This window comes from Rhineura floridana, chromosome 6 (genome assembly GCF_030035675.1).
Source record: "Rhineura floridana isolate rRhiFlo1 chromosome 6, rRhiFlo1.hap2, whole genome shotgun sequence".
Classification (NCBI taxonomy): domain Eukaryota; kingdom Metazoa; phylum Chordata; class Lepidosauria; order Squamata; family Rhineuridae; genus Rhineura; species Rhineura floridana.
This window is the reverse complement of record NC_084485.1, coordinates 154198705-154217340: the sequence shown is the minus strand read 5'-3', so window position 1 is coordinate 154217340 and position 18636 is coordinate 154198705.

Genomic DNA, 18636 nt, shown 5'->3' with positions numbered 1-18636 from the left:
CCTATTATTTTTAATATGACTTTTAATAAAATCATTTTATACATGTACCAGTTCAAAAAAGTGTCCATCCTTTGCCCTTAACAATCACAGATTTGTCCATGGATCCTATCACACTTTTCCAATTTTGAAAAGTACAACATAGTTCATGCAAGATCCATTTCACAATTCTCAGCTATCTCAAGAGTTTGTGAGACTTCTTTCTTTGGAGAGGCACCTTTTCAAGACGGATGTGGTTTTACTTTTGAGCACCCAACATCTGAAAGATGCTTCAATTTACGATGTGGACTCATATTTAAAATAAACATGAGTTTGCAGTTCTAAATACAGTTATTCCAAAACCTTTTTCAATTTTTGGTTCAACATGGCTCTGCAAATCAACTTTTTCTGTGGTAAAAATGATGAAATCAAAATATAGGTCACAGATACTGGGCAAAAATTTGGAGGGTTTAGATGTAGTCTAATTGATTTTATGCCTAATTTTCCTGCATTAATCAAAAGATATGTCAGGTTTCTCACTAATTCTATCGATAAATAATTCAAAACATAATTGTGTGTTTTTCTACCCTCACAATTCAATTTTGGGGGTCTTTGGTCATGTGCCAAAAATGTTAACACACTCACCACACAGTTTTGTCAAGTATGAAAAAATGGAAACTGTTTTTCTATATGCTTAGTTATTTTATCTTTAACAATACTTTCCACCAGTTTTCTCGGGACAGATGTTAAGCTGACCAGTCTCTAATTTCTGGGATCCCCCCTGGATCCCTTTTTAAAAAGTAGTGTTACATTGACCACTTTCCAGTCCTTGGGTATGGAGCTGCATCTTAGGGACAAGTTACATATTTTTCTTAGCAGATCAGCAGTTTTGTCTTTGAGTTCTTTGAGAACTCTCAGCTCTGATGGTACCTTTCCTGATCTGCTGTATGCATTCTAGCTGAGCTTCTAATATTGTGGTTTTAAACAACTCCCAAGCATTTCAGAGAGATTTGTCTCTATTGACGTCCCGTCAACTTCCTTTATACCAATCCCCTCATTTTTGAGAGTTTCCTTTTTTAAAATCAAATGTGGCTGGTGTTGGATTTTCTTGGCAATTGTCCACTTATACATTGAATTTGATAGCACTATGGTCACTGTTCCCAATCAGTTCAGCAGCACTCTTGGACCAGGTTCTGGGCGCCACTTAAGATTAGGTCCAGGCTTTCATAGGCATGTGCTATGGTGGCCAGGTGAAAGAAAATGCAGGGATCCTGTACGCTTAGTACATGTGTAAAAAGGGGAGATTTCAGCAGGCGTAGTTTGTCAAAAAAGCTATACCTGCTGAAACTGCCCTTTTCTACACAACTATTAAAGATGTAGGAGTCCTGTCCTCTATTCCATCTGGTTCCACCCCCTCCCAACACAAGTCAGTTGGAGGAGCTAATGCTGTTGCCCATTCAGCTCCCACTCAATTCAAACGATGTTCCCTGTTAAGAAAATTAGTTGCCAAATAGGGCTCGGTTTGTTGACAGGGTCCCCACCTCTCATCTTAGCCTGATACTAGGAGTATTTTCTTTCTTTTGCTGGATTCTTGGAAGGAGTAGGGTTAATTTCCAGTCCTTAGACTGAAAAATAACCTGTTAAGTTCAACCTCTTAAATATTTTTCATACTAGGATTGAGCCTGCTGAGGTGAATCCTCCAGCTTCTGTCTGCTGTAATGCGATTCTAGTAATGCTGCTGTAAAAATTCCCAGCAAAACTCATTTATTTATTTATTTATTTATTTATTTATTTATTCTGAAACTGCTGTTGAAATACTACTAGTTCCCCATCTGTGTGAAATTTCAGCATTTCCAGTCACTGAAGACCGATACATTTAGTTCATACTTGATTACTCAGCACTTAATCACTCGCAGCTGAATTTGTGAAGTGACTCTATGAAAAAGGTCAGAGTTTGAGATGATGTCAGGTTCTATTTGTGGTGTCTGATCTGTGATGGCTAACTGATACATGCAAATTACCACTTGATCCTGCCACAGTCATCAAGTGAATGTGTGCAACATCCCATCTACAATTGCTAGATCAACCTGTGGCAATATTTGTACAACCTTGACGCTTGAAAGCAACATTGACACTTGGAGGCATAATCTCCTAGCAGTGAATGATGGTGACAATGCTATTGTGCTCAGGTCCTGCTTGTGGGTTTTGGTTGGCCACTCTGAGAAGAGAATGCTGGACTAAATGGGCCTTTGGTCAGATCCAGCAGGGCTCTTCTTATGAGAGAGCCAGTGCGGCACAGTTAGACTAGAATACTTGGTTAGTATGTTGGAGTAGGATCTGGATATCTGAAAAAATCCCCACTCAGTCATGAAGCTCACTGGGTGACCTTGGGTCAGTCACTGTCTCTCAGCCTATCTTACCTTACAGAGTTGTTGTGAAGATAAAATAGGGGAGGGAAAAACCACATATGCCAGCTTGAAGTTACTTGGAGGAAAGTGGGATATAAATGTATAAATAAACAAATAAACCATTTTAATTAGGATGGATTAGACAGGGTGATAAAGAATAAAGAGTTCCATCTTTCCTAATAGTAGCCAAGCTCCAATTGAACTCCCACGCTTCTTGGGCTCCTTTTTTCTTTAGTCTATCTAGCCACACGATCCTACCCCTCAGGGAAATTATGGGTAGGATCCCGTGGCTAGATAGACTAAAGAAAAAAGGAGCCCAAGAAGCGTGGGAGTTCATGAAGAATGTATTACAAAAAGCGCAATCGCAAACAATTCCAAAGAGGAAGAAAAATGGAAGACATCGGAAAAAGCCAATGTGGCTATACGGAAGACTGGTGGAGGAGGTAAAAGTAAAAAAGAGCATGTATAAAGAATGGAAGGAAGGATGCATCACCAAGGAAGAGTACCAACGAGCGGCTCGGGGTTGCAGGAATAGCGTAAGGAAAGCTAAAACCCAGAATGAGCTGAGGCTGGCTAGGGAAGCGAGGAACAACAAAAAGGGGTTTTTCAGATATGTTCGAAGCAAGTGAAAGACCAAGGAAACGGTGGGACTGCTGCTCAATGAGGATGGCAAAATGTTGACAGATAACGAGGAAAAAGCAGAACTGCTCAACGCCTATTTCGCCTCAGTTTTCTCCCAAAAAGGGAACAGTGTGCAACCTTCCATCGGTAGCAATCTCAGTAAGGGGTCGGGATTGCAGTTCGAGATTGATAAGGAGATAGTCAGGAAATACCTAGTTAACCTAAATGAGTTCAAATCTCCAGGACCTGATGAACTGCATCCCAGAGTATTGAAGGAACTTGCGGATGTACTCTCGGAACCTCTTGCCTTCATCTTTGAGACATCCTGGAGAACGGGAGAGGTGCCGGAGGTTTGGAGACGGGCAAACGTCATCCCGCTCTTTAAAAAGGGTAAAAAGGAAGATCCGGGGAATTACAGGCCAGTCAGTCTGACTTCAATACCGGGAAAGATATTAGAACGGATAATAAAAGAGTCCATTGGCAACTATCTAGATGACAATGCTGTGATTAGAAGGAGCCAGCATGGGTTTGTCAAGAATAAATCCTGAAACTAATCTCATCTCTTTTTTTGATCGGGTCACTAGCTTAGTAGATGGTGGAAATGCTGTAGATATCATCTATCTAGATTTCAGCAAAGCGTTTGACAAAGTCCCCCATGACCTTTTGATTAGCAAACTGGTCAAATGCAGACTACATGGAAATACTGTCAGGTGGATTCACAACTGGTTGGAAAACCGTACTCAAAGAATGGTCGTCGGTGGCTCTGCTTCGGACTGGAAGGAGGTTTCGAGTGGAGTGCCACAGGGTTCTGTCCTGGGGCCGATACTCTTCAACATTTTTATCAATGACTTAGATGATGGAGTGGAGGGAAGCCTTATGAAGTTTGCGGATGATACGAAACTGGGAGGGATAGCTAACACAATGGAAGACAGGAATAAAATCCAAAGGGACCTGGATAGATTAGAAAATTGGGCTGAAATTAATAAAATGACATTCAATAAAGACAAATGCAGGATTCTGCATTTAGGCCACAAAAACAAAATGCACGGGTGGGAAATACCCGGCTTAGCAGTAGTGCGTGTGAGAAGGACCTTGGAATTATAGTGGATCGCAAGTTGAACATGACCCAGCAGTGTGATGCTGTGGCAAAAAAGGCAAACGCGGTTTTGCGCTGCATAAACAGAGCTATAGTTTCCAGGTCGAGGGAAGTAATAGTCCCACTATATTCTGCATTAGTCAGGCCTCATCTGGAATACTGCGTTCAGTTCTGGGCGCCTCATTTTAAGAAAGATATAGACAAGTTAGAGCGGGTTCACAAGAGGGTGACGAGGATGATAGCCGGTATGGAGAACAAGTCTTATGAGGAAAGGTTGAAGGAACTTGGCATGTTCAGTCTGGTGAAGAGAAGGCTGAGGGGTGACATGATTGCACTCTTTAAGTACCTGAAGGGCTGTCACATAGAGGAGGGTACAGATTTGTTCTCTGCTGCCCCAGAGGGTAGGACTAGGTCTAATGGTTTTAAGTTGGCAGAGCGTAGATTCAGATTGGACATTAGAAGGAACTTCTTGACAGTAAGGGCAGTTCGGCAATGGAACCGACTGCCTAGGGAGGTGGTGGGATCCCCTTCGCTGGATGTCTTCAAGCAGAGGCTGGACAGCTATCTGCGGGAGATGCTCTAGCTGTGGACTTCCTGCTGTGAGCAGGGGGTTGGACTCGATGGCCTACAAGGCCCCTTCCAACTCTATGATTCTTCTAATGGTGGGCAGTTGGAACAAACCAGTGACCTCCTTGAGCCTCAAACCCTACCAGATCTGGCACTCTTGCCACTCATCTGACAGACTCCACCTTCCTCACACGCACATGTCACCACTCCTAAAAATATCCTGGCAGAAGACAGAGTGCAAAAACACCGCAGATGGCTGAGAGTTCCGCACGCAGCCAAGTGTGAGATTCAAGATAGGGGCTGTCAGTTCTTTGCCTAAAGCTGCACATGAAATCTCATTGAGAACGACGATCCCCTCTCTCCCCCTCCCCCTCCCTTTCCTATCTCCTCCTTCCTCCTCTTCAGCCTGCCTGCACTCAAGCGCCCTTATTAAACATGCACTTCTATGTAAGGAGCACTGACTTCCCCTTAATTGAGGCATAATAATTAGAGCATTAACACATTAGGAGGGTGAGACCGCATGTTTAGCTTTTGTGATTAATTATCTGAGGATTGTAATAAGTTGTAAAGACATTAATTACTCTGGCATGTTTATTGCAATAGACTGCAGAGCAGACACTTTGCAGCAGCAGGGGGAAAAATGGAAGTGTGTGTTTGTTCGGTGCGAGAGAGGGCAAAAGAATGGGTGACACCCTGTGATGAAATGCTTTCACTTCAGCTGGCAGTTAGAAAGTGCATGATGGGACACTGACATCATTGCCTTTTTATCCTTCATCTTTTAGCAATATATGAAGTATTTCCCTGCCTCCCAACTAAGAGATGTTTCATTGGTGGTTGTAGCATAAACAGCAGTCAATTTGACGTTGATCCCCCAGAATCTTGAAAGAGCCCACAGTTAGGAGTATGTGGTGGAGGCCAGAAAGGCAGCATAAGGCTTTCAGTGGCTGCTAGCCATGATAGCCATGTTCTGCCTTCACTGTCGGAGGCAATATTGCGCCAGGATAGCAGTTGCTGGGAATTGCCGGTGGGGAGAGTCCTGTTGGTCTGGTCCTGTTTGCAGGCTTCCCAGAGGCATCTGGTTGACCTATGTGAGGACAGGATGCTGGACGAGATAAGCCCACTTTGGCCTGACCCAGCAAGCCTCTTCATATGTTTTTGTCTTTTGCCTCAAGCAGCAAAATGTCTTGGGCTAGCCCCACTGGATTGTAGCTAGAGGCCTGCCCTGTGTATGCAACAAAATGAGATGGCAGAGACTCAAGAGACCGAGAGCACTATAGGTAGGGTTGCCATTTTAAAAAATGTGCAGTATGTTCATTGTTCAGCCACTTCTTCTCCATCTGGTGATTTCGGTCCTTCAACTGATATTAGCTCCTTCACATAATCAGGCAGAAGGTGACTTCTTTCAGGGCATAAAATTATATTCAATGATTTAAAAGAGTACTGAACTGTAGCTGTGCCACAGAGTTGCCAGAGGTGAATTCTTACTTCGTTAGTTCCAGGAAACACAGCAACAAAATTGGGTTGAATTATTTTTTTAAAAAAGAAAGGATAGCACTGTATCAGACAAGTTGATCTGGGGATGGGAAGAGGTATCCAGATAATTCAGTGTGTGTGTGTGGGGGGGGGGAGGTACACCTGTAAGGCATCTTATGCTGAATACACTTGGAAGTACATATGAATTTGTCTCACAACATTCTATGGTAACAAGTCTGATAAGTAGATAGAGTGAAACAATACCCTTTGTCTTAATCTGTTGCCAATAAGTTGCTGTATATAGCCATGTGTTTTTGTATTCCGAGAGTCTGACATTTTTCATGTTCATTGTCTGCATGTCATGCAAATCTAGCTTGCAAATACTATTATTTTCATCCTTTCAAAACTAACCTTTCCTTCTCACTAAAGCTGTTCTGGGCTAGACTAATTCAGACTGCAGGTAGGGGCTCATGTGTTGGAATGCTCCTCTATTAAAAATAAATAAATAAATAAATCCGTGTACATTATACAGCCACAAGAGTGGCTGTATACTATAGCCAGCATACATTTTCTGCATTCTGCAATGTTAAATTGAAAATAACCGCTATGCCATTCTGCTGCTTCCCATCAGCTCATTTCAAAACAAAACCTTACAAAACATATAGTTCTGATATCAGAAACATTTGCTTAACAACCCTCTAGGTTTTCATGGTGATACACAAAACACTCAGAGAGAACTGAGTTCAAAGTGTAAAACAAGAGAAAAAAATCCAGACCCCTGTTGGACTTTTTTCTGTCAGTGGTCTGATAATATACTCTAACATTAATCTTCTGCATTAAAAGCTTAAAAAATACACAGCTGTTTTTTAATTAATTTAAGGAATTTAACATTGGAGTCAATGACAGCATAGGCATGCTCAATAAGTGTTCTAACAGCTAGACTAACAGGTGTTTGGCTTAGCTGACCAGGGGACCACATCCACACCAGACATTTATTCCACTTTAAACAGTCATGGCTTCCCCAAAGAATCATGGGAAGTGTAGTTTGTGAAAGGTGTTGAGAGTTGTTAGGAGACTCCTATTCCCCTCACAGAGCTTCAGTGGCCAGAGTGGTTTAACAGTCAGCCCCTCTTCTGGGGATTGTAGTTCTGTGAGGGGAATAGGGCATCTCCTAACAACTCTCAGCACCCTTCACAAACTACACTTCCCAGAATTCTTTGGGAGATACCATGACTGTTTAAAGCAGAATAAATATCTGGTGTGGATGTGGCCAGGGACATATTTCATTTAAATTTCAGAGGGAGACTACATGTGTCTGCTGTACAATAAAAAGGTGGGGCAATCCCAAAAACCAATTATACTGTTAACAATGTTTTCCTTTTGGAAAGGAAAGGCCTTTCCCTCTACCCAGTGTCCACCCACCCTATCTCCTTCCCCCCTTGTCTCCCACCCCTTTCCTCCCTAACCCTACTCTTCCTCCCCTCCTCCTTCCCCTCCCTACCCCTGCCCAGATCAGTTTCACTTATTCTAAGTATGATTGCACAGGAGTAAATCTCATTGAACTCAATAAGCATGCAAATAATCAAACCTGTCCTCCTCCTGCCTGGCCTCCTCTCTGAGATATTGTACTGCTGTAACCCCAAATGCCTAGCCCCTTGCCAAGCACAAGACTAATAAGTTCAGAATTTCAAAAGGATCATGAACACTGCTGGTGGTGAAGAAACTGAAGGCTTTATTAGCAAAGCTGTGTACATCAAAGTGTCATTTGCAAGGAATAAAACACTAAACAGAAACTAATGGCAAATGGGCCTCTGCCTCCCCACCCCCCGGTCTGTCTTTGATTGCTCTTATGTTTGCCCTGCGAGCTGGAAGCCTTTGGAACAGCTGCAGTGAGGATTCTCTTCCTTGGGGGAGTTGTGGCTCGAGTCTTGATTGATCTTGTTGGTATCTTAAGGCTTCTTCAGCCCCCTGAAGGATTAATCTCCCTGATCTTGGGGTATTTATCCCTCAAAGACCCCCTGGGAGGGGTACCTTATACCTATTAAATCATTATTTTCCCATCATTCAGGTAGCTGGTTAAACCATCAGGTGATGTCTCCTGATTCTGTCCTCGTGACATCTTGGACTGAGAATGCAGGTGCATTCTCAAGGTTGCCTGCTTGTTTTGATTATCAGGCTACTTGTTCACATTAGCCAAGTGAGAACATTCGTAAGCCAATTAGCTCATTGTCCCTTCAAAGCTTGAGAAAGCCATAAATAATCTCATCTGACAGAGCAGAAGTGTGGGACACGTTGCACTGTTTTGGTTACTTGAACAAAACGTCTCAGACTCTGTGTTGTTTTGAACACAGAGGCGTAGGGAAACTTCCCAAATGCTGTAACTGTGTCAGGGAGCCTGCATTTTGAACTTTCCAGATTCTAATTCTAAGCAGTAAGAGTTTACAGAAGCAATCAGCACCCCTATAAATCAGGGGCTTGGGGCATGAACGTAGGGAAACAGAGGCCATTCACATGCCATTTCTAAGCCTCCTCATTACATCTAGATTCTTCCGGTCATGTGGCAATACAACTGCCCTTTAAATTTGTAAAATGCAAACAAAATTTGGGTTGTTCTTTCACATCTAATCCACTCCCTGTGTAGCTTGGAAGAATTTGGTAACATGTGCCTCTGAGCATATAGTGAGCGATGGCAACACCTGCAATCAGCCCAAATAAGAGAAACAAGACATGTGCTGTGCTGAACTTGTTTGATCAGGAGGAAGCAACAATATTAAGACAGATGATATAGTTCAGATAGTCACTTTAAATAGGTTTGATCTACTTTGCAATTTTAATAAAGTTTCCTATGTTATATTATTTTCTTTTGCTTCTGTTTCTGTGAATTTGTGAAGTACAGCAACACTTTGCATAAATTACACTAAAAAAACCTCCAAAAACAATTGTGGAATAATGGAACTGACTATTCTCACACCTTATTTTTTCCCCCACCCCTACCCACCATGGTTCATAATGTGCTGATGTATAATATAGTGTAACTTCTTAACAATGTCATTGTTATCTTCCATTCATCCAGTTGGATATTCTAGTTCTCTTTGTCTTCATATTTGCTGACTGTTTGTTTTCTTTTGTGTTGTTGTTTTTTAAAGAGGGCTGGTAGTTACATTCTTCCAGAGCAAATCATAATTGTTTTGAGAAACTTCTTAATAATCCTCCTTAGTTCTGTATAGGAATGTTTAAAATGTTTCATCTTATTCTTCGGAATGATAAAGATTAGGTAAAAAGAGAGTGACTGCAACACTGATATTAATCTGAGAGAATGCAAATTAAACATAGAACATTCCTCTGGTTTATGGTTATGTTACTTTGCTTAGATGTAAGTTTGAGTTGAACTAATCAATGTTCATACATACATTTCATTACATGTAAAGAAAACCCTGAAATCTGCAGTTGGCTTTTCTTTTTTTAACTCTTTAAACCACAGCTCCACTTTAAAGTATGTTGGTGTCAGCAGTTATAATTATTTATTAATGCTTAACACTTAAGACCCACCCTATTTGGTGCTTCTGGTTGTTTTTGGTTGTAATCCTGTATTTTAAGGTTGTTGTAATCTACCATGAGACCTCTGGGTGAAAGGCGGGCAACAAATATTAATGCTAATAATAATAATCTGCAGAATAATCTCCAGTGGACATGAGGAGTATCTCAATTTGCACAAGTTAAAAGAAGGGAGGTGAAATATATTCTAGCAAATTTTTAGGTGAGCTCTATGTTTTTAATTGAACATGCCCACCCTTCCTTAAGTGGAGTGATTTAAGCATAGCAGGCTGAACACATGCATTTTGGGCAGGCCAAGGTAGTTTTTTTCCAGCAGCTAGATTCATTGCTTAAGTAGCAACATATTGTAATCAGTCTGATCTCACATCAAACTGCAGTTTCAGATTCCAAAATTGAAATGGAATATAACCTCCAGTTTAAAACACAAAAGGTTATCTTCACCATCATATGACACTGACCAATAAAAGGCTTTGAAAATAATAAAAATACATTTGACATAGATTTCTAGGATGAATAATGAGTGGAACATAATTTGCTAGGTTAGATTCTCAGTAGAAACAGTAGTAACACAAGAAAGATGCAAAATAAAAAGAACACCAACAAACATACAGAAGATATAATTCTCCATCTTTGGAGATACAGTTCTGATTGCAAATGTTGCTACCACTCACCATATGCTCAGAGGCACATGTTACCAAATTCTTCCAAGCTACACAGGAAGTGGATTGGACTGTGAAAGACCAACCCAAATTGTGTTTGCATTTTTACAAACTTGTAGGGCAGTACAATATCTCAGAGAGGAGATCAGGTCTCCTGCTCCCCTGGTGCATTCATTATAGCTGCCCAATTTTCCTACTTTCTAAAGTTTGATAGAAATATCTTGGACTATGACCTGGGAGACCAGGGTTTGAATCCCCACATAGCCATGAAACTTACTGGGTGACCTTGGGCCAGTCACTGCCTCTCAGCCTCGTGAAAACCCTATTCATAGGGTCTCCATAAGTCAGAATCGACTTGAAGGCAGTACATTTACATTTTTTATAGGTACATTCTTAAATCACAAAGGGTTTTTGCCTATTAGTGAATAAAAAACTAGCATGTCAGTGAACAGGGTTCTGGCCCAGCCTTCTCCCTAATGCACTTCTTTTCTATGTGGAGAGGAGTGCTTTTGGTTGTGTGTTTTGGTACTGAGCATTCGGTCATGTGAGCCCCCACCTGCTACAGCTTGAAGTGATATAGCCCAGACACAGATTTACCACATAAGTAATAACTAGACCTGCAAAGTTGTTAATTTCAGCATAGATACAAGAAAATCTAAACAGTACTAGCCAAACAAGCAGAATTGGCTGGCATTCTCCAAGGTTAGGCAGGAATGATGAGAAAAATAAGCAAGATCATAAGAATTCCCTTCCTGGATCAGACTTTAGGTCCATGTAGTACTTCTTGTCCAACAGCAGCCACTCAGGTGCCTCCAGGAAGTCCACAAGCAAAGCATGAAGGCAGCAGTAGTTGCCCTGTCTCTGTTTTTTGTCCCCAGGATTTGGTACTCAGAGTGATACTGTCTCCGAACAGGCTGTCCGTATTATGGCTAACAGCTATTGATAGATGTCCATGGATTTCTCACATACTTCCTTAAAGTAATCTAAGCTAGTGGCCATCACCACATCTCATCATAGTGATTTCTATAAGTTATCTTTGCTCTGTGTGAATAAACATTTTTCTTTTGTCCATCCTGAGCCCAGTTAGCTTCAGTGGGTGACCCTGAGGGCCAGATGATGGGCTCATCAAGATCATACTAAAATTCCATGTTTTCCTTATTGGAATTGTCCACACCTAATTGTTTTGCACTTTCTTTGCACTCGAATCAACCTTTTTCCTCATCCATACTTGTAAGAGTGCCCTTTATTTGTTTATAAACTCACCTTCCCTCCTTCTCATATTGTTGTCTTGCTGATTGGCTCAGATCAGAAGGAAAGGGGGGTGAGGGAGCCAATGGGAACCCAACCAAATGAAGAGGTGTGGAAGGAGGTGAAAATGCGAGACAATGCAACCAGCATCCCTCCTCAGCAACTCTTTGTAATTGCTGTTTCTCTTCTTTTTGCAGCATGCCTGGTATGAGAAATTGCAGATTAAGGGAGGGGAAAGTGTGGGAAGGGAGTGATTAGAGGCCAGTGTCATATGCAAGAGGGAGAATTACTATAATGGAGACACAAGGGGCTTACCTTGCAGATTAATGGAAGTATGGGTGAGCCCTACATTAATTATGTTTTTTGCCCTTGCGTACAGGGTTTTTCTTGCAGAAATGGCCAGTACCAGGGCCCGGTACAAATTGGGACTCTGACTTGGGGGGATGTTAGGAGGCTTTAGCCCTTTGCTCCCTGCTGTCATCCTGATCCAGGCTGGGGTGGGACTAAATCTGTAAACTGAATTGGGGCAGGTGTAAAAATCTCCCATTTTCTCCAATGAGAACTCCCCCCTCCCACACATTTGAGGTGCAGAGCTCCAGTCCAGATTTGGACCACCGTAGGGGTCAAAGAGCTGAAGAAGCTACTCCTATCCCCCCATACACACACCAGAGTCCCACTCTAGATCAGGGCTGCTGCACTAGCATTTGCATGGGGGGAAAGGCTCCTCCCATGCATATTGCAGGGGGGGGGAATCAATGTTCCAACAGCAGTCAAAGGGCTAAAGTCCCTGCCAAGGACCCAATCCTGGTTTCCCCTGCACTGACTGTTTCTGCAAGAAAAATCCCACAGTCATGGGCAAGCAACACAATTAATGTCACATATAATTTGACCCTTTGTCCTACTGTGATGAGAAAAGGAGAGAGAGGAAAAATCTCTCATCTCAATGCTTTCTGTGCTTTTGTGAGCCTCTGGGAGACTGCATCCAATGGGTGTTCAACCTTTTTTAAAATAGGAAGGGACCAAAAAGGAATTTGGTCTTGTGTTCTCTTGCTGATGTTATCCAAGATGGAAGGTACTTTTATGAAAGGAAGACTAGCCTGAATCCCAAGCAATTCAGTTGCATCAGCTGGAAGAAACCTGCTGAAGTCAGTATATTTTGCCAACCCAGGCTGTTTGGCATTTACATGGAGATGAACACTGTAACATCCTGAATATTGGCAGGAGTGTCAGGGTCAGACTCCACTTGGATTTCCAGGGACCCAGAGCAGTTTCCTATCAGGACATTTCCCACAAGGTGTGTGTATTATTACTGTCCACAGAATTATCTATGACTTGTCCTCAGCAGTCCACAGAATTATCTATGACTTGTCCTCCCAGACACCCCCTCCCCAAATAAACTTTATGCCTTTCCAGGTAGAAAGCAATGTGGGCATAGTTTTGTTTTGTAGGTTTTTGAGAATACTTGCAGATTGCTGACTTGCTCATCATACACTCAAATTAGCTGAACTCATTAGTGTCTCACATTTAACGGGCTTGCATTGAATTAGACCTGTTTGCTGGATAGGGAGCTATACTAGCACTGCAATATTCATACTGTTTTTAATTGCTACATTAACCTTTCATTCACTTCCCTGGCGTAATTTCAGATGAAATGCTTCTATTCACTATAGTGCAGCAGGCAACAAAGCGGATTGAACGGAATGAGCAGGTTTAATTTCTACAATGAGCAGAGCAAAGGGTCAAGGTTGCTCTCCTCGTATCTCTATATCTAGCACAAACTCCCAGACAATGCTGACTTTTTAAAGCTCTCAGCAGCCAGTGTGGGCTGGCAACCACTGGACCTGGTAGGGCAAACAGACAGCTAACTGGCAGAGAGACTAAGGATGTCACCCGAGGCAGTGCCAAGATGGCTTTCACCTTGCATGTTGGGTTTTAATAAAACACAACCCAAATACAGTACTGGCACCATGCATTCAAGTGCATTGTCACAAGCAAACAATGGTGTAAGTACATAGTTACAGACCACTATACACAGGATAAAAAAGAGATGTGGAGTAAATTGGCAAACTCCTCCACCAGACCCAAGCACAGTCTGCACAAAAATTACTTGGAAAGTGTCTGGGAAGAACTCACAACTCTTTGGCAACTTTCACATGTGTAAGCTATGACATTACATCAATGTTTATGCTTGAGAGAGAATACATTAATCCCATTGTTTTACTTAATTTGCCCCATCCTGTCTTTGCATTGTTTTGTTACTAGGGGCTCTGCCCATTTGCTCTTCTTGCCAGCTTGTGCTTCTGCCACTCACCAACTCTGCTTACCACCCTCATCACGCAAGCAGGCACCCCCATTCCCCTCAACAACTCACTTGCCTCACCTGTTCCTCTGCTGCCAGTGCCGCTCACCAACCCCCAGTCCCCTCACCACCCCCACCCCCCAGGCACCCACACTCTCCTCCCTAACTCACTTATCTCACCTGTTATGCCACTGCCATCCTGGACAAAGTCTGCGGGCATCGCTGCCAGCCTCCTACTCTCCTGCACATCTGCCCAGGCATAGCCACTTGCTCACCAACCCCTCTGCCACCCTCTCCCCTTGCCACCACCACCCTTGCCATCCCTCCAGGCACCCACACTCCCCTCCCCAACCCACTTCCCTTGCTTGTTGTGGTGCTGCCGCTGGTCTCCCACCCTCCACTGTGCAGCCCACTCACTCGCCAACCGCTCCACCAACCCCCATTCTCCTTGCCACCACCATTGCCACCCCCGCAGGCACCACACTCCCCACCCACCCTGCTTGCTTCACCTGGTCAGCTGTGATTTTGTTTTTCCCCTGCCACCGCCCCCTACCCCTGATGTTACATTGTGCGATATCAACACAGCGTGACAGTGTGACATCTTATATTCATGTCAGTGACCATTTATCCTCCACTTCTACCACCCCAGCTTCCCAATCTCCTTCTAGATAAACCAATATCATTCTAGTAACTACAAGGAAGAGGAAGATATTTTGAGCTATGTGTGAATGGCTTCTTGAAATTCTCTACCCTATTTGTGGGCAGATAAATGGGAGAGGGATTTCACTGAATTTCTCTAGGGAGGAAGAGAAATTCTTCCAACAGTTTCTTGAGGGTGATACCATTAGCAGCGGCAGCAGCACAGCTTCTTTCTTTTTCCCAGTGGCAGAAGAAGCAAATATGCTGGTAACCTGCATTTTGCATCCTAGATTGCGGAGAGATCTTTGGGTACAAGGAGGGCAATTCATGGTTAATGCCTGGAGTTTCTGATGAAAGCTGCTGAAATGAGAAGTGCCACAGCAAGGGCAGGAAACTTTTTATCCCACACAGTTAAGCACCATTGTTGTTTTTGATAACCAGAGTATTTTGCAGCTCACTGCTTAAACCCTTTAAAAAAAAAGTTTTCCAGCATTAGGTAAATTGGATGGCAGAAAATTCATAATGATGGGGACAGGGGAAAATAGCATTACTCAGAACTAGGAAGGCTTGTTGCATATCAGGGACAAAGTCTCCCATTGCTGAAGGCGGAAGTTGTCTCTTAGGTAATTCATTCCATTTATTGCTCTCTAATAAGTCCCATGGTACCTGCATCTACAGTGGAAGCATCTTTAGCCAAAGACATTTATCTTTAACCAACAGCTGAATACATACATTTATTTCTTTATTTATTTTATTTAATTTATATACCGCCCTAAGCCCAAGGGCTCTCTGGGCGGGGTACATAAAATAAAACAGTCAGGAATATATACATCCATGTTGCACCAAGACAACTGAGTTACTAAACCTAGTGGACCAAAACTCTCAGCCTGCAATTTTTGCACCAAAGAAACTCTTGAGCGCCACCCCAATCTCTAAGCTGTGTGAGACTTCCAGAGGTCCCTACGCTTGCCCAGAGTTTGGTTTCCTGGAAAGGTCAGAGGAGACTGTGGTGTCTTTTAGGAAATACTTTTTTTTTTTTACACACATTCCCACCTGAGCTTAAGATGGAGGAATTCAAAGCATCAGCAGTCCAATAGATTTTGCTTTTCCATCAGTGTTACAGGAGGTGCAGGGAGCCAGCCTCTCTCCCTGTCTCCAGTTCCCAGTCTTTCCTCCAACTAGCTAAAAATACAAGCCTCTCTTTTGGCCCCAGGCCCCCTCCTGAAGAGTTTCTCCCTGGCCCATTCACCGGTTAATGGGCACTTGGCAGACACATCAGCCCACCTGGCCACTGTATTAGATTAACAAGGGAGACTCATCAGACCAGCAGAGCAGGTTTCTCACCTCCAGGTGCAGGGTTCCAAATCAGAAGCTAGAAGGGTACTCATAGAAATCATCTATCTCAGTCCCCAAACCCATAATGCTACCCCCTTCCCTGACAAAGGTCTGTCCCAGACCTGCAAACGAACAACAGAATAACAGCTTTTCCTATATAAGAAATAACAGATACAGTTTAATAAGACATTGAAATATACATCATCAAAAGCATAGTCATAGTACAGTCGCATTTCCACACAACACAAGTACAAAAAGAGTCCATTCCTTTACAGCAAGTTTTCAATCAATCACTCTCTCTGTAGGCTTCCTCTTCTTTCTTGGAACATCCAAACTGCTTACCCAGTCCTCATACTTGGCATTGCCCAAGACAGTGAGTTCCCAACCTATTTAAGACAGACTACAACCTCAGTATTGCAGCTCCTTTGTCCTGCCTTGTGTCACTGCAGTACATCAGCCCTCGAAAACACAAACATTTTGCACCTTTGCTCTCCTAAACAGTTGCACACACACAAAATCTAAGGCATAGTATAGTAAATCTTAAACATTAAAACCTTACTGAAAAAAACCAGCACAATTTCTAAAGCAATCATTAAACAATTCACATCCCCACAGGCATGCAAAAAGCACAAATCAAAAGCATTTCAAAAGGCAATGCTACAACCCTCAGGAAAAATTCCTACAGCAAACGAGTACACAGTTCCACCCCCACCCCCCAACCGTGCAATTGCCCACATGGCCCTTTGTCTTGGGGTTTCATGGAGTTTCCAGTCCAAGCTGGTCCCTGCTGCTGCCTGCAGGGTCTTGGGATGCATCTTCAGGAACACATGCTGTTTTCTCATCAGCGCACAGCAGATTGTAGCCATCTTCGCTGCCCTGGGAAAGGTCTTTAAGTCAGTCCACCTCATCTCTTAATTTTTTAGTATTCACTGGACAAATACTACTATTATTACTACTACTATTAAATTATAGCAATGTTCATGGCACTTTCCAACATAAACAAAAGTGCCATGCTTTCTTCCTGTCCAAGGTCTCACAATCTAAAGTTTGACTCTGATGGGAGACAAGAAGGGGAAAAGTAAAGGTAACAAGGAATAGACACAATCAAATATAATTGCACATAGTTAGACTACACTACAGGTGATGCATAGTGTACCTTCAGTTCTCAACCAATATCCCAGAACATATTTTTATGAATACGAAAGCAGATGGGATTTGCCTGCTCAGTCCTTCAGCTTCCAAAACTGTCACCCATCATTTAATCATGTTTAGATGATCAGAATTAAGTCTTCAGATTAAAACAAGTCTTCCTTTAATCATTATTAGATGGTCAGAATCAAGTCTACAGAGCTGGGCTGAGACATCCTGCAGCCCTTGACAGAAAATGCAAATAGTATCCCTCTTACTAATTAACATTAGCATAATCCACCAGGAAGACCTCTTGCGCAAACCTCACTGAACTGAGAGAGCAGGGCTGTTTACACCCCATACATTTAAAGCACATGACTGCCCCAAAGAATCCTGAGAACTGTCTTTGTTAAGGGAGTTGCGAATTGTACCTCTGTGAGGGGTAGACTAGAGTTATCAGTATTCTTTGAGGGAAGCCATGTCTTTTAAATGTGTGGTGCGTACAGAGCAGGAGAGAGCTCCAGTCCTTTCAACTAAACTTGCTCAAGAGATGCTCCTGGTGGCTTGTGCTTTGTGGGTCGGTTTGTGTATCTCACACCCTTACACCCTTTGTGGCATGCAAAACCTGCCCCCTGCGGCAGTCCCCTCCCCTCCCCTCATGGCAAGACCAGCTGTGCAGAGTAGGGATGCAATTTAAAGGTAAACCTACCCATTTCTCACTTTTGGAAAACAATTCACAAACAAAAACATAGCTATGCTCCTAAATGTGTGCTTCTCCAAATTTTGCAATGCAGTTATCCAGCCAAGTAATGTATAAAACAGGGTAAAGTATGCGTAAGTGAAGTATATTAGTGAAAATAACATAAAATGCATTATATTAGGTGAAATTGCTTTGCAAAATTGCATACAAAAATGTGTATGTTAGAAGAAATTCATACCAAAATGCTGGTGAATTTTCATGGGAACATTTTTTTTAAAAAAATCACAAAATGATGGGGAAATATAACTGATTTTAAGATTGGAAATATTAGAAACTGAGAGAAATTGAAATTGACAGATGCACCCATCCTTACAGTGGCTTCACTTATAACTCCAACGTTGTTGTCTAGAACAGATAACCACTATGTGGAGTGTTATTACCTCATGTTGACTTCTCATGTGCCTGAAGAAACCTCAGTAATTCAGTCAAAAATTGCAGAAGAGAATAAGGGTGTTGTTGTTTTTAGAACAGTCTCCAAGGACATTTGTTTGTCCTCTCCTCACTGGTTCCCCCTCCCCCACCCAGAAGGTGAGTTAATTTGGTTCCTAGTTGCCAAAGAAACATGATCAGAAACCAGAATGCTTAAAGCAGCGCAGCAGGTTGCAAAGTCACCAACATGACTTCCACTTCTGGAGTGCCATGCATTAATTGGAGCTAATTGCCTATAATTGGAAAGCTCCTTCCACCCCTCCTGTTTTCTTAATTTCTCTCTTTCCTGAAGGCATGGGCCATCAAAAGTAGCATTTCCATTTCCACAGGGCTCTCCCAAAGATCATAAAGTCTCTGCATGATGCAGAAATGTGATTTTCAAAATTATTAGAGTTATGTTAACCAGGTTGGGAGTGGGGGCTAAGAAAAAGAAAATGAAACAA